Source organism: Lynx canadensis, chromosome F2, assembly GCF_007474595.2.
Source record: "Lynx canadensis isolate LIC74 chromosome F2, mLynCan4.pri.v2, whole genome shotgun sequence".
Lineage (NCBI taxonomy): Eukaryota > Metazoa > Chordata > Mammalia > Carnivora > Felidae > Lynx > Lynx canadensis.
In genome coordinates, this window is record NC_044320.2 from 39,872,959 (window position 1) to 39,888,345 (window position 15,387).

Genomic DNA, 15,387 nt, shown 5'->3' on the forward strand with positions numbered 1-15,387 from the left:
TGTCAATCTTTCTTAAGGACATCAGCCAAGATCAGTTGAACAGAACAGACAGTCCTAAAACAGATCTATGTATGTGTGTATAAAATAATTAAGTGTATTATAAAAAAAATGTTTCACAACACCAACAGACTATGGGCTTTAGGAAACATCCACAGCAACAGAAATTTAAAATGAGATAAGTCTAAGTTTTATATTTCTTCTCAACATCCTTGTGGATCTCCCCCTACCTACTTTGAACACTTCTGTGCTCTCAACCCACACTGACCCCTGAATGCAACCATGACCTCCAGGAGTGAAGGGCTCCTCACTTAACCCCTGGTACTTAAGAGTACTCTGCAAGTGTTCGTTCTCCCTTGAGCCCTTTCATTCTTCAGAGGGATGAGACAGTAGCTTCTCTACTGCTTTCAGTAATCGAATCTACAACCTCTCAGGGGCACTGAAGAGAACTTCTCTGCCCAGGGACAGAATAACAAGCACTGGTGTGTAAAGTGAGTCCCTTTGCTAAGGCTACCACTGAAAGGGAAGGAGAAGTTTTTATACCCTCTAGGAAATGCAAGCCTTTCAAAAGAGGAATTTGAGGTATTTCCCCACTACCCATGCCACTGGAAGAATTTTTAAAGTTAAAGAGTAAATATGTGAACACTGTAACCTTTTAGAAGTACAACTGTTTAAAAAGAATATACTGGCAAGAGGCTCAAATATTCTAAAACAATGAACAGCTTGACATTTTTCAAACAAATATTTTAAAACTCAGGTCCACATGTGCACTGGAAATTAATGCCATTTGTTCGACAGTAATAGACTTGATTCATATCCACTCTCACATGTTGGATTATATTTGCTGATTTTATTAAACCTTCAAAAGGTTACAGCTGGTTGACATATGAAAAACTCCACACCTCTAGAAGAAGGAATTGTGTACCAGTCCTTTTTTTAACAAAACCACGCCTCAGAAAAAAATGATAAGACATAGCATTCTGTTCCTTACTATCACTGATTATATACTTAAATGTTTATCATCTATGGATTACTAGGAAGGAAACAGAAACAGATGGTTGAGAACAAACTTGGACAAATACTCCTGGGAATTCCAAGAACTGCCTGGAGAGGATGTTGTTGGAAGGCCTGGAGACCTGGGCTCTTCAAGTATAGGGTCATAGGATGCAAAACTGGGCATAAACGGTTCATGAGACCACATTTACACTCTTTGCTGGTTGGGCCAAGGGACATTTGGATCACAGACAGGACTCTAGAATGCAGTACTTAGCAATGCCAATTGTATTCCTAGCTTTTCTTTCTGAAATGCTAAACAAAGTCTTTGAAAGGGCCATGTAACTCCCGAGGGACTGAAGCCATCCTTTAAATATGCTTTATAAAGCAACTTATATTAGAGAAAATTTCATGGCCATGCCAGAAACATGATCAATGTGGGTTAAATCGGGGCTTCCATAATCATGACAGTAATTTTGGCAATGAGATCTTTAACAGTTACTAATGTACAGAACCTTCCAGCCTAAAAGGTTTAGTGACACAAATAACTATTACATTCTCAAGTCCTGAGCAACAATTAAAGTCCTGGAATTAACCCCAATAGGTATTAAAGGCTGCAGCTACTGTGCCTTGATACATTTCTGAAAAACTAAAAAAAAAAAAGTTACTCTTCTCATAAATGGTTGTGTTGTGCCCTTATAATGCCCTTCATGTATTTATTTCCTTTCTCTTTTGAAAAAGAAGCTTTCTGTAGATTCCTCATTTCCTCAATTGTTTCATTTTAACTTACACAAACCAAGGGGGCAAGACTGCTATTTTCTAACTGTGCAAGTTACTTAATTTTCCTGTGCTTTGGTTTCTTATCTACAAAAGGAAGATAATAATAATAAAGTCTTGGTCGTTATGAGGATTAGCTGCATCTATGTACATCACGTAGGGCAAGGCCTGTGCCATGGTAGTCAATTACAAATTATTTGTATTACTTTTACTATTTCAGTGATTTAAATAGATTTATGAAAATAGGCTCAACCATGATATAGAGGAAACTTTCAAGTTCCTCATAATTTACTTCCAGGTCATTTACCTCTCCTATCTAAAATCCCAGCCTAGGAATATCTCCTATTTTACAATGGAAAACTAAAAGGATCTCTGAAGGAAGAGAATTTGGTTAGGTCTGGAAGGCTAGCGGCCAACTCCAACTTTCAGTCATTCAAAACAATGGACCTTACATGAGCCTGATGGGAGCCTTCTAAAAAGCCAGATATGCCGTAAGTAAAGTACCTAAAGTTCTCTCAGATAAAGTTCAACCAGTTTAGATTAAAGTACAACATAGGAATTCCTGCTTCCAAGTGATGACGTTACAAGAGTCATATTCAAAATCACTTCCTGAAGCAGAGGTAAAGTGCCAAAGGGAAGAGATGACAAGAGGCACTAGGGATGGTGTTTCTCTGTGGTCCTCAGACCACCAGCATCAGAATCATCTGTGGGCATCTTTACAAATACAGAATCCTGGGTCCCCCTCTACATCTACTGAATCTGCATTAAGCATGGGTCCCAGCAATCTACATTTAAAAAATTTTTGTTTTAATATATGAAATTTATTGTCAAATTGGTTTCCATACAACACCCAGTGCTCATCCCAAAAGATGCCCTCTTCATTTTTATTAAGCACCTAGATGAATCCTCTGCATGCTGAATTTCAAGAACCACTCCAGGAAATTTGACTCAGGTTATGGGGCTGAGCCACAAATCTGTGCTGTTGGTGATGGATCCTTTGTGTCAGTTAGAGGAACTGTGGGTTGGATGATCTCTGGCTTACCTGTCTTCTCCACCAAGGGTCCCTGTCATCTGCTTCATTCCTGCCCCCTACCCCAGGCTCAATGAAAGAATTCAACTCTACAAATCATACAGGGACCAAAGAAGGAAACTGGGCAGAGCTGGCCACTGTGAGAACTTGGCTCCAAGAATATTGCCTCTGTAGGATTTCTTCCTTAATATGGCTCCGGCAAGACTATCTAATTTCCATTTAAAAAACAGCCATAGAGGTTTATGCTAGACTGTAACGTTTGTAAAAGCAACACAGCCCCTGCCTCATAGGGATGAAAGAAGAGAATGGACTATAGAAAATGTACCAACTCATTGCTTTTTGTGGTTTCCTTGTGAAATGAAGTTAGGCAGTCCTTGGGAAGACAATGCTATTTCAAATTCTGTTAACAAGAAATTGTTTCTCTAAATTATAAATCAGTATATACTCTCTCTCAGTTATTCAGATATTGCAAAATAATGTATCTTCTCTAGAGAAAAGAAAGAAGAGAAAGGATAAGGATAATAAAGCATTCTAGCACATGTATCATCATTAAAGAAATTCAATATTTCAATAGTATCTTGAATGTCTAAACATCTTCTTCTTTCAATGTTACCTGTCTTATTCTCTCCAGCAGTTCAGTTTTCTTGCATTTCTATATTTAAAAAAATAGAAGTGATTACATTTGATCCATAGGCATGAGCACAGGACATACTGATGCACAATTTATGTACAAAGATGTGAAACTGTGCTTACCTCACCACTGTGAGGGGCACAGAAGAGTATTACAAACTTTCACCCCAGTAGTTTTAGAACCAGGTTCTCAGTTAGGCTCATGACATCCCTAGCAGGAAGAGAAACACATCACCTCTGGCAGGAGTGAAATAGGGGCCCTGGAGTGATTTGGCAAAATCTCCCGAGTCCCACAGCATGCTGGCTGGGGAAACCCTCAGCCCTGAGCCACCTCAATTGCGCCATCTACTCAACCACATACGGATGCTCAGTAACAACTCATTACTACTAATAGCAACCATATTGTCCACTGTTCAGATACACCGCCATGCTCTGGATAGGAGCCTACGATGGAAGAACTCTTTACAGAGTGTGAACTGGAGCAATATATGGGCAGCTGAAGTCTGAAGCTGCTTTACATGCAAGCCGACCAGGACAAAAGATTAAAGAAACTAGGGACCCAGGCAAATTCAGCTGAGCTGTGGAATGCAAATAAAGTTTATAAATGAGAAAGACATCAAGGTTCTAATAGTAAGAGTGCAAGGCCAGCACAAGTTCAGCCAATCCCAGCAGCTTGTTAAAAGCAGTTCTCCCCTATCCCACTGAATGTGTTTCCGGATCTCCAAGTTACATAACCCTATCTGCAGCAGCCACTCCGCACTCCATCCATTACCCACATTCCACCCGGCTAATTACCAAGCACCAGACATGCTTCTATGGGAGAGGGCTGAGAGCAATTTTGTAAGTCCCTGTGTTTTCATTAATGTGAACTTCTCAGCTTTTCTAGGTCAGAGAAACACTGGGTGATTACAAGCTCTTACTTGTATGGAAGGGGAAGAAAGCATGCTGGCACATTAAAAGGAGCTAATAATGCCAGTTACCAAGATTAGGGGGAAGAAGATGGAGTGCTTTTTAAAAGAATGCAAAAAGGCATTTTTTTAAAGTAAAATAAAGTGATAGAAGGCTTTACATCTCCTGAAGGAATCAATCAAGAGATCTTATAAGGTACTCTGAGTATTAAATTATCAAAGAAGACTAACTCTAGAAATAAGAGGAGGACTAGCTGATGGGAATTCAACTCCATGTAGCTCTTCCTAAAATACAACGAGTAAAGGACTGAAAACTCGTTTCTTTCATTCATTCATTCAAATACCTGGTAAAGCCTACCCCACCCCAGGGTCTCAGTTTGTTTCTTCCTCTGCATTCCAGAGCCATCTGTCCATTCCTCACTGTCCCATTTGCAAACTACATGGTAATATTCCTTTGTCCCCACAATTCCTTTCAAAAAGCATATAATCCAGTTTGTTGTGAAAGTCACAGAGGTCAGAAGTTTGGTAGAAAGGGGCCATGGAGAATGTTCATTTTCTCTTTCTTCTTTGCAAGCTAACTCCTCCAAATGGGAGCAGCCCTAACCATCAGCCGATGAACCACAGTTTTCATGTGCAGCCTTATCAGAATCACATTTGTTTTAGAGTTCGAAAGAATTTAAAGATCCAACTGGCATATTTGTTTTCAATGTATTAACTACCTTTAAATATATTTAGACTGTGTCACAATCAGGAAACAATGGGACAAATCAAACAGGGCAGAAAAGGGAAAACCATTTTTGCAGAGAAAGTAACATTCATTTTTTTTTTAACGTTTATTTATTTTTGAGAAAGAGAGAGACAGAGCATGAACGGGGGAGGGTCAGAGAGAGAGGGAGACACAGAGTCTGAAACAGGCTCCAGGCTCTGAGCTGTCAGCACAGAGCCCGACGCGGGGCTCGAACTCACGGACCGTGAGATCATGACCTGAGCTGAAGTCGGACGCTTAACCGACTGAGCCACCCAGGCGCCCCGTAACATTCATTTTTAAGATAGCCAGGTTGAACACATTTTTTTTTTTTTAATAAGAGAGACTTTCATTAAGCGTTTGCATGGCATCCCTGAAAAGAATATTAGTGGTAAATATTAAGCACTTGAAAATACAAGCACTGGGGAGGACAGGGAACAACCAGAACTCTTACGTACTTCTGGTGGGAATGTACATTGGCACAATCCCACTGCAAACAATTTGGCATTACCTAGCAAAGTCAGATATGTGTAAACCTCATGACCTAGAAATTCCACTCCTAGGTATATGCCCTAGAGCTACTCTTACATGTATGTGCCAGGAAACATGGACAAAAAATGTTCACAAGCAGCACTTCTTGAAACAGCAAAAATTGGAATCAACCCCAAAGTCCATCAACAATTGAATGGGGAGGTAAGCTATAGAGTATTCACACGATGCAGTCTTATAAAACGTGAAAATAAATGAAGCACAGCGGCACACAGCAAAAGGGACACTGCGTTAAAAAAAAAAAAAAGCTAATTATAAAAGGCTATATACAATTAAAATAGTTTCATAAAGCTTTTTAAAGAGCAAAACTATATAATATATTGTTTAGAGATACATATACGGGAAAACTATTTTTAAAAACATAAAGGGGTTAACACGAAAAACTCAGACTGGTATTTTCAGGGTGAGGGGACACAGAGAGATTGCCCAGGAATGGAGCCCAAGGTGGGGTCCATGGGATTAAGTGATCTTAGGTTGAGAGGTGAATTTACAGATGATAGTTTCATTATTAGGTTTCATAATTTACGTAGGTGGTACATATTCTCTTTACATATATAAGTTTTTTAAAAATCTGATATATGATGAAATATTGCATAGCCATTGAAATTCATTAGATCCATATGTACTGATAGGGAAAGATCTCAAGACAAATTGTTTAGGTTAATAAAAAAAGAAAGAATACCAGAATACAGAAAAATACCATAGTACAATCCCATTTCTGTAACAAGTTAGCAAGAAACTAAAAGCTCATAAAACTAGATGATAAGTATTTATTTGTACTGGATACCTCCTGTTTGCCTCTCTAATCCCGCCTCCACCCTGCTCTCCGGCCAAGGAGGCTGACCTAGACGGATTGTATCAATAAACTCTCATGCCCCCAGCTTCCTGATGGGTTCAGCCAATGGGGAGCTTCAGCAGGAGTGTGGAAAGAGGGAAAAGAGAAAGGTCAGTGTGCTTATTCCCAGCTAGGTTCCTGTGGTCCCGGAGGACTGGCTGCTCCTTCCACCAAAGGTCTCACCACCATCAGAGGGTCCTTTCTACACCTCTGTGTCCACATTTCCATGGCCACTCTCCTTCTGTGCTCTCTCAGGTCTGGGGGTAATAAACATGATCCCTCATGGTTTCCTTCCATTCTCCCACACCTCATAAATAGTGCCTTTATTAAATTCAAATTAATTTAAAAGCACCATCTATTTATTGCTGGGACCCCAACTGATAAAATTATATGTGGATATAAAAGCACAGAAAGGACTAGAAATATACACAAGAAAGGTTATCAATGATTAACACAAGTGAAAGAAGCTAGAATGAGGGGAAAGAAAGAAACACTGATTTTTTGGCCTTTATATTTCTGTATTTTATAACTTATTTTTAAGAGGCAAGTATTCATGTATTATTTAGGCAAAACAAATATTAAGGGTACTCAAAATATTATTTTTTTAAAATGCAAAGCAGAGAGGGGCGCCTGGGTGGCTCAGTCGGTCGAGCATCCAACTCATGATTTCGGTTCAGGTGATGATCAGAGGGTCATGGGATCGAGCCCCACATCATGCTGGGCATGGGGCCTGCTTGGGATTCTCTCTCTCTCTCCCCCTCTGCCCCTCTCCACACGTGCATGTGCACTCTCATGCTTTCTCTCTCTGTCTCTCAAAAACAAAAAGAATAAAATAAAATAAAAAGTAAAATGCAAAGCTAACAAGTTGAAAGGAACAAAGCAGATCCTTTCATGTCTCTATCCCCAGTGCCCAGCACAGTGCCAGGCACACAGTAGGTGCTAAAATGGAATGCTGGCACTGTAGTCCAGTGAACCTTAGGTTGAAAGGATTTCTCAGAAACAAGGTTAGCATCTATAAAGTTAAGTAATAAGAGAGGGAAAAAATAAGTACGCACCTCCTAGAGTCAACATAGGCTTCCCAGAGATACAGGTAGTGGTATGCACTGTATACTACTGTTACGGGTGTGGGCAACAGCTGGGCTCAGCCTGGTTGCTGGCCTGTATGGTGTACCCATGGTGGAGGCCCCAGGCCCTCTGCAGATGAGTTGTGCCATGGTCTCTGAGCATAAGAACTGTACCTGGCTGTGTTCATACAGGTGTCTCTCCTAAGATCTGACAGACTTCCAGTATTGCTATCTCCTTTTTTGGTACCCAGGGTCTAGATGTGTCTCTGGACTATGAACTCCATGGTCAAACATGGCTACTAGGCTATGACTACTGAACTGACTCTATCTGGGCACCTGAAGCTGGGGATGGCCAGCAACCCCTGCCTCACCCCGGTAGGTGGATTAAATCTAATCGTAGGCTCCCCCAATCTGGCCTACTCAGCCATGAAATACCAGATCGGGCTAACTCAAATTGTCCTTTAAAACTCAGAGTAGATCTCACTTCCTCTGAGAAGCCTTTCCTGATTCCTTGAGTTTGGGTTAAGTTCTCAAGTTCTCTCTCTCTTAAATGTTAATACTATATTGAAATTGCCCATTTACTTGTATGTATCTCTCACTAAGCTATAAGCTCTTTGAGGGCAGGAGCTAAGTTTTAGTCACTTCTGTATCATAAGGGACACTGATACAGCATAGGGGTTCATTAAATACTGGAAGGAAAACAGGAAGGAAGAAGGAAGAAGGGGATGAGGGATGCAGGGAAAGAAGAAGGAAGGAAAGGAGAGAGGGAGAGAAAAAAGAAACCACATGCTGCTGGACCCACGCATATGACAATACAAGATAGATCACCCTGTTTTGCCTGCTGTAATGACTCTTTTTTTTTTTTTTTTTTTTATTTTTTTTTTTATTTTTAAATTTTTTTTTTTCAACGTTTATTTATTTTTGGGACAGAGAGAGACAGAGCATGAACGGGGGAGGGGCAGAGAGAGAGGGAGACACAGAATCGGAAACAGGCTCCAGGCTCCGAGCCATCAGCCCAGAGCCCGACGCGGGGCTCGAACTCACGGACCGCGAGATCGTGACCTGGCTGAAGTCGGACGCTTAACCGACTGCGCCACCCAGGCGCCCCTGTAATGACTCTTAAAGTCATAGATAACTCAAGAACCCATGTGAATATGGAGACATAGATTCATCACATACTTGCTGAGAAACTCCTCTCCTCCAATCGCTGTGCTAGGTAGGGGCCAGTGATCTAATAGTGAGAGAAAAAATCCCTTCCCCATCCTCATGTTTATATGTGGGTATGTTTTGTTTTTCGAATTTCTAAATGTTTTGAAATGTTTTCCAAAGGTTTCTCTGATATCTTTGGAGTGTTTAGATTGTTCTTTATATTTCCAGTAATTGTTGTCAGGCAAGAGACTTTGTGAGTGAGTTAATTAGCATTAGGTACAGCTACCAGAGACTTGCACTGGTTCCTCTGTGCTGAATTATCTCAAGAATTCTTTGCCAAAGTAATGGAAATGAATGTTTAATGTTGGCCCCCTCTGTCTCTCTGATTGCTTTACAGAATTCTGTGGTATTTGAAAAGTATCAGGGAAAGTAAATAAGGAAGGTTTGGTATTCCTTTTTTAAACATAAATGAAACTATTAAGCAAATGAGTCAGAAATCATATAAGAAAACATTAGAAATTAAAACAGACTTGAAAATGATTTCTAAAAGACCTTAGGTAAAAATTCCACTCAATTCAGTCCAGAAAAATTGTATTAGTCCCACCACATTGAATGAGGCTACCTTCTGACCACCCCTTACCACTCTTCCCTCCTTCAAATATGTAGCCACTGTACTGCGTGGCCTCACTGCTTCAGGGTAAGAAACTGTAGCACTTCACAAACCCAGGGTTTTCTCCAAGCACATGAGAACTACACAAAATCCCATGAAAAGAAAAGAAAGAACACAGCCACTTTGCAAAATTACCACTTCCTATCTGATGTTCACTACTTAACTGGGAGTCATAGACATTGGTTATGCTCATGAGTGAAGTAAGCAAGTACTTGAAAACAAAAGAGGTAGAACAAATTGGGATGCACAGCTGGGAGGACAGTTAAATAGCATCAACTTTCAATTATCCACACGTAACGGTTAACCAGTGGAGACCTTTTCATCTCAGGTTGATTTCCTGAATCACCATCAAATTAAGATTTATAAGGGGACAGAGTTGACAATTACTTTGTGCTATGATCTGGGAGAGCCTGAAAATTCCTCAAATCCAAAATCTCTACCTCCCCCCCCCCCCCCCCCCACTGGCCTTTCCATGGTACACAAAATTCCCATGTAATACACATTAAAACAATGAGAGTCCTTCACTAGAGGAAAATGCTATCAGGGATGTAATACTTTGGAACTGTTATCGGCTTGTGGTTGGTTGTGTGTGGGTGATGTGTGGTGGACATACACATACCAGCCCGATATCCCTTTCCCTCTCCTTTGAAAACAGAAACCTGCTTTACTCTTGTGAACCACGTTTTTCCCACTCTCAGTCCATAGTTTAGGTGAGACTGACCATGACTCATGGTTCTCGTAGTGGGCACCCTACCTGGTGTTGGACAATCACAGATCTACAACCCACCACCACAATGAAAGTAGACAAATGACTCAAGTCAAACTAATCAAAGTCCTATCTAGAACTTTTGCCAGAAAAAAATTTCTCTAATTCACTTGGGATGCTAAGATGGCAGGACATAAGCCTGGTGTGCTCTCCAGGCCTTTTGGACACTGTTTGTAGGCTGTTTGCCTGGGAATGAATCATACAGAGAAAAGTTGAGCTTTGTGAAGGAGAGGCAAACACTTGACATCTTCTGAAAACCTGAATTCAGTCCTATCAAAATTCTTCAGTTACATGAGAGAAGACATTTCTCTCTTATTAAACCAGTTTCACTAAGTTTCTGAAACTTAAAACTCCAAAGGTCCTCATTAATACATAGGTATCAATGCCCTAATCTGAATGCACAGTAAAGGAAAATGCAGCCTGCGTAGCAGAAGGAAAAGAACACAACTGGGGATCGCAGAGAACTGACTTTGTCCCTAAATGCTTAACCTTGGGCATGCCCCTTCTTAAAAAATAGGCGGGGGAGGGGCGCCTGGGTGGCTCAGTCGGTTAAGCAGCCGACTTCAGCTCAGGTCATGATCTCGCGGTCTGTGAGTTCGAGCCCCGCGTCGGGCTCTGTGCTGACAGCTCAGAGCCTGGAGCCTGTTTCAGATTCTTGTCTCCCTCTCTCTGACCCTCCCCCGTTCATGCTCTGTCTCTCTCTGTCTCAAAAATAAATAAACGTTAAAAAAAAAATTAAAAAAAAAAAAAGGCGGGGGGGAGTTCTAATAGTGAACTCTAAAGCTCTCTTTAAAGTTGGACATACAATGATTATATATATTTAAGCTATATAAAGATTCTGAGAGTGTGGAGAAGAATCAGAAAAAGGCTGCCAAAAGAGGCATATTTTGCAGGTTGGCAGGGTGAGGTGCAAGTGGGGGGCTTGTTTAGCTGACTGACAGGACACAGGCAAAGGAAGGTGGGCTGCTGACAGGAAAATGAATGATCATGCAGATGAACGTCGATGACTTGACAATTTTACCAGAACCAGGCCTGACTATCAAAGAAACAAACTTCCGAGCCAAAGTCAAGACCTTTGTATTACCCATTCTCCTCCAGGAGGAAGGCTGCCCCAGAGGTGAGGAAATGAAGGAGGCCTCTGACATAACTGATGTGTGACTTGGCCCTTTTTGCTCCATTGTGCCCCTGTCTGGAATGCCCTCTTCACTTAGCTCGTCTGGTCTAAAACCTACCTGACCTACAGCACCTGGTCAAGGCCCTTCTCCACAAAGACTTCCCATGTCATTGCATCACACAGCAATTTCTCTGTTGTCCTTAATCCTAGGTCACTTGTCATGATTCCTCTCACTTAAAAATTACCTGATTCATGGACAGGCCTCTCTGCAATGATGGGGGAGGCCCAGAGGATACCAGAGAGCCCATGCCCAAGGGCACTGAGCTCCCCATGCATAGAAGCTGGCTGAGAACTTAGGTCTCTGATCTCCTCATTCAGAGTTCTTCCCTCCCTACCCACTAATGACACCTACGCTACCTTCTCTTCATGTTCCTGTTGCTTTTTTAATGAATTTTCATTTGAACAGTTCCCTCCTCCCTCCCCCCCAACCAACTTCTTACTGAATCCTCCCATGTGCTAGGCACTGTGTGGGCTCCTTACCAACATATTCTGTAACCATCACAACCACCTTGGAGGTACACATCACTAGTCTCATTTTATAGATGAGGCTCAGTAAGGCTGTGTGACTTGCTCAAGATCACAGAGCTAAGAACAGGAAGAGTTAGGATTTGAAAATAGGGTATGTAGCTGTGAAGTCATTTTTGTCCTTCTCTGTCATCATCATTACCACCAACACCACATTACTATCACTGCTACTGCTTAACAAGGAGTGGTCAATGAAAAGGCATTACCCCAAATTCTCCCAACCTTATAATGTCAGTATTAACCTCATTTTCAGATGAGGTTACTTCCCCCAGTAAGCCTTTGTTGACCACCGCACCTCAGAGCAGGTTGGTGCCCCCCCGCCAAGTGCTATTATACATCCCTGTGCTTTCTCTGCCTGTTTTCACATTTAGCTAATGGTTTGAAAACCCCAGCTTTCTGTGTCCTCCATTAAATTAGAAGCAACCTGAAGGCAGGGACAATGTCTTGTCAACTGCTTATTTGGTAAATAATTGTTGAAAAATAAGGTTGACAAAAGTTCACAAGAAGCTTTTGTTGATCTTATAGAACCACTTTCCATTCACCCTGGCCCCTTCAACCCTACTTTCCAGGAGAGTGCATCCACCTGCAAGCAGAGCAAGAACAAAGTGGCCCAAGGCTGCCAATAGCAGCAAAGGAGGAAATTGCCTCCCTTCGACTGGGGCTCACACTGGCATTTCTCACCAAATCTGGTATTTGTGACTTACTGAGGCCAAGTCAAAGCTAAATCAAAGCTACATTCAAGAGACAGATGGCAAGAAAGTGTAGCATCTACCAGACCTTTCAAGTCACCAATTCTCTGCGGCAAGAGGTTTTGGTGGCTCTTTGCAAACATCCAGTGGGCCTCACTGAGCCATGAAGGAGTCTACAATCTGAGAGCTGACAGAAATAATCTCTTTAACCTACTGTGGCAATTTTTGAGGAAAAAAAACCAGTTGGCAAGAAACCAGTAGTTGCTGGAGAGTGGTGTAAATATTTGCAGAAAGATCTCAATACCCTCTTATATGCCTTCAGAATCACAGCATTTAGCCCTTATTCCATAAACATCTACTTACTTGTGAGTAGGCATTTGTCCAATGAGTATTATTGCTTATCTATTAAGAATCAGGTACTCTCCTAGATGCTGGGAAGATAATGGTTAACAAACCTCCATCTCAAATGACCTTACCTGGAAGAGGCTGCTTATGAGGCCATTTATACTCAGAGTGTCAAAGCACAGACAATTACTTTATCAGATAAGCTAATGGCTCTTTTGAAAAGCAGGGCCACCAGGTAATTCATGAAAGGCAGACTGGAGCCAAGTTGTGAAGAATAGGGAAAGAACATAATTAGCTTTGCATGATTAAGTGACTTTTAGAGCAACAATGACATTTAGTAAACTAATTAGTTTGCAAGTTAAAATCGATGAATGAAAGCTAGATATCTCAACATGAGTAAGTCTTTAAAAGTGTAATAATAATGTTGAATAAGGATATTCAAGTAGCAAAAGGATATACTTTTATGATATCACTTGTTTAAAAATTTAATACTAAAAATCGAGAACCTAATTTGGGTATGAGAATGTGCATATGTAATAAAAAACAATCAAAATATGCACGGGAATGACATAGATAGACCATTAGGTAAATTCTACATGGAAGATACAAGGAAGATGTGGGCAGAACTTTAACTATATATTATTTTGTTTCCTTCTTTCCTTCCTTCCTTCCTTCCTTCCTTCCTTCCTTCCTTCCTTCCTTCCTTAAGGAGGAATCTGAAGCTAACTGTTGACATCTGTTCAATCTGGGGAGTGAATATATACAGTAAAACCTTGGTTGTGGACATAATTCATTCTGGAAACATGCTTGTAATCCAAAGCACTTGTATATCAAAGTGAATTTCCCCATAAGAAATAATGGGAAACTCAAGATGATTCATTCCACGACCCCAAAATATTCATATAAAAGTGATTAGGATATTGTAACAGAATACAAAATAATAAAGAAAATACAAAATATAAAGAAAATGAACAAATTAACTTGCACTTATCTCTGAAAACCTTCATGGCTGCTGTGAGGGAGACAAGTGAGAGGAGGGTTATTGTGTAGGGTGACTTTCACTATCACTAATGGAATCACTTTTGTCTATTTGGCTCAATGGAATCTTTCTATTCACACAACTTTAAGAAGGAGCCTATCCAATGACACTTGATTTTGCCTCCTTTTGAGGATTTTGTGGAAATGTGACACTGCATTGTCATTAAACAGATTTGTTGTTCACATTGCTACAGCCTTATTCAGATGGTGCTTTTCTACAAAATTTTGCACTGTTCCCCACATTTTTTACACATCTTTCTAATCTCATTTGAAGTGAGAGATTCCTCCACTTTTTTCCCCTCATCTGTAGATGAGATGCAGACGTAGACTTCATATAAGATCTTGCAATTTCGGCCACTTGCATACCTCATTCATACTTCTCGATGATTTCCTTCTTCACTTCCACTGTAATCATCTCCTTATTGCCACCTTTCTTCAACCTTTTTCTGCATGGGGCCATTGTATATGCTCACATGGATGTTGACTACAGTACAGTATTAATAAACTTTTGTCAGCATAAGAGACTCTTAAAAACTGAGAACAAACTGAGGGTTGATGGGGGGTGGGAGGGAAGGGAGAGTGGGTGATGGGTATTGAGGAGGGCACCTTTTGGGATGAGTACTGGGTGTTGTATGGAAACCAATTTGACAATAAATTTCATATTTAAAAAATAAATTTTTGTCACATACTGTATTTAATGTAGCTGGCAATAAAGCAGCAGAGGAAAGGGTCTATATCCACAGGCAGCCTGACCTAGAATGAAGCAAAGCATTCCTAAGCTTACTTTTGTACGGAAAAGCAAAGGACTGTCCATAGGTGCTCTGCAGTGACAAAAAATACACTAGTGCCAGTTGTGGCACCTTCCAACATTCTGAAAAATCACTGATTTCTGCCAAACACCGTGGCCTGAGACCAAGCATCCAAACATGGGAGACGATCACCCACAATCCCACCACGTGCAAGAGAGAGAAAAATCATTGGCTCAGTTGTGATCATGTGATATTTGGCATCACGTACTACTCTTATTGCAAGACATCACTCATTTATCAAGTTAAAATTTATTAGAACAAGTTACTCATAACCCAAGGCTTTAATATACATGCTTGCGTTTTCCTGATTTTTTTGTGGTTTTCTAGTATATTTGAGATATTTTAAAATTAAAAATAATTAAAAAAAAAAAAGAAACACTGAGACAAGTTAGGAATTGCTATATAGAAAATCCAGAATGAAAGATTTTGAGTTTCCCCCTGGGGAAGTTGGTGATAGGCTAGAGGGAAAGAGTCCACAGAGCTCCATAAATACCATTCAGGGCAAGAGAACTAAACTCATACCAGGAAGATCTTGGTTTACTAGACCAAGTCCTATGCAAATCTTTTACAATATCAAGAGGCAATCTGGTACGTCTTCTCCTTTCAACCCTGCCGAATGAGGCACCTTTTATTTGGAGGAATTTTTCTTGCACAACTCTTTTTGGAGCCGGGAGAAATAGGGTATGTGGGGAAA

The 15,387-nt window shown here is 40.7% G+C and overlaps 1 protein-coding gene across 2 annotated transcripts in view; it reads right to left on the reverse strand.

The window, feature by feature from the left end:
* The window catches only part of CPQ (carboxypeptidase Q), a 344,836-nt gene that overhangs the window by 172,329 nt on the left and 157,120 nt on the right, over nucleotides 1–15,387 (reverse strand). The gene's annotated exons all lie outside the window — the stretch shown is intronic.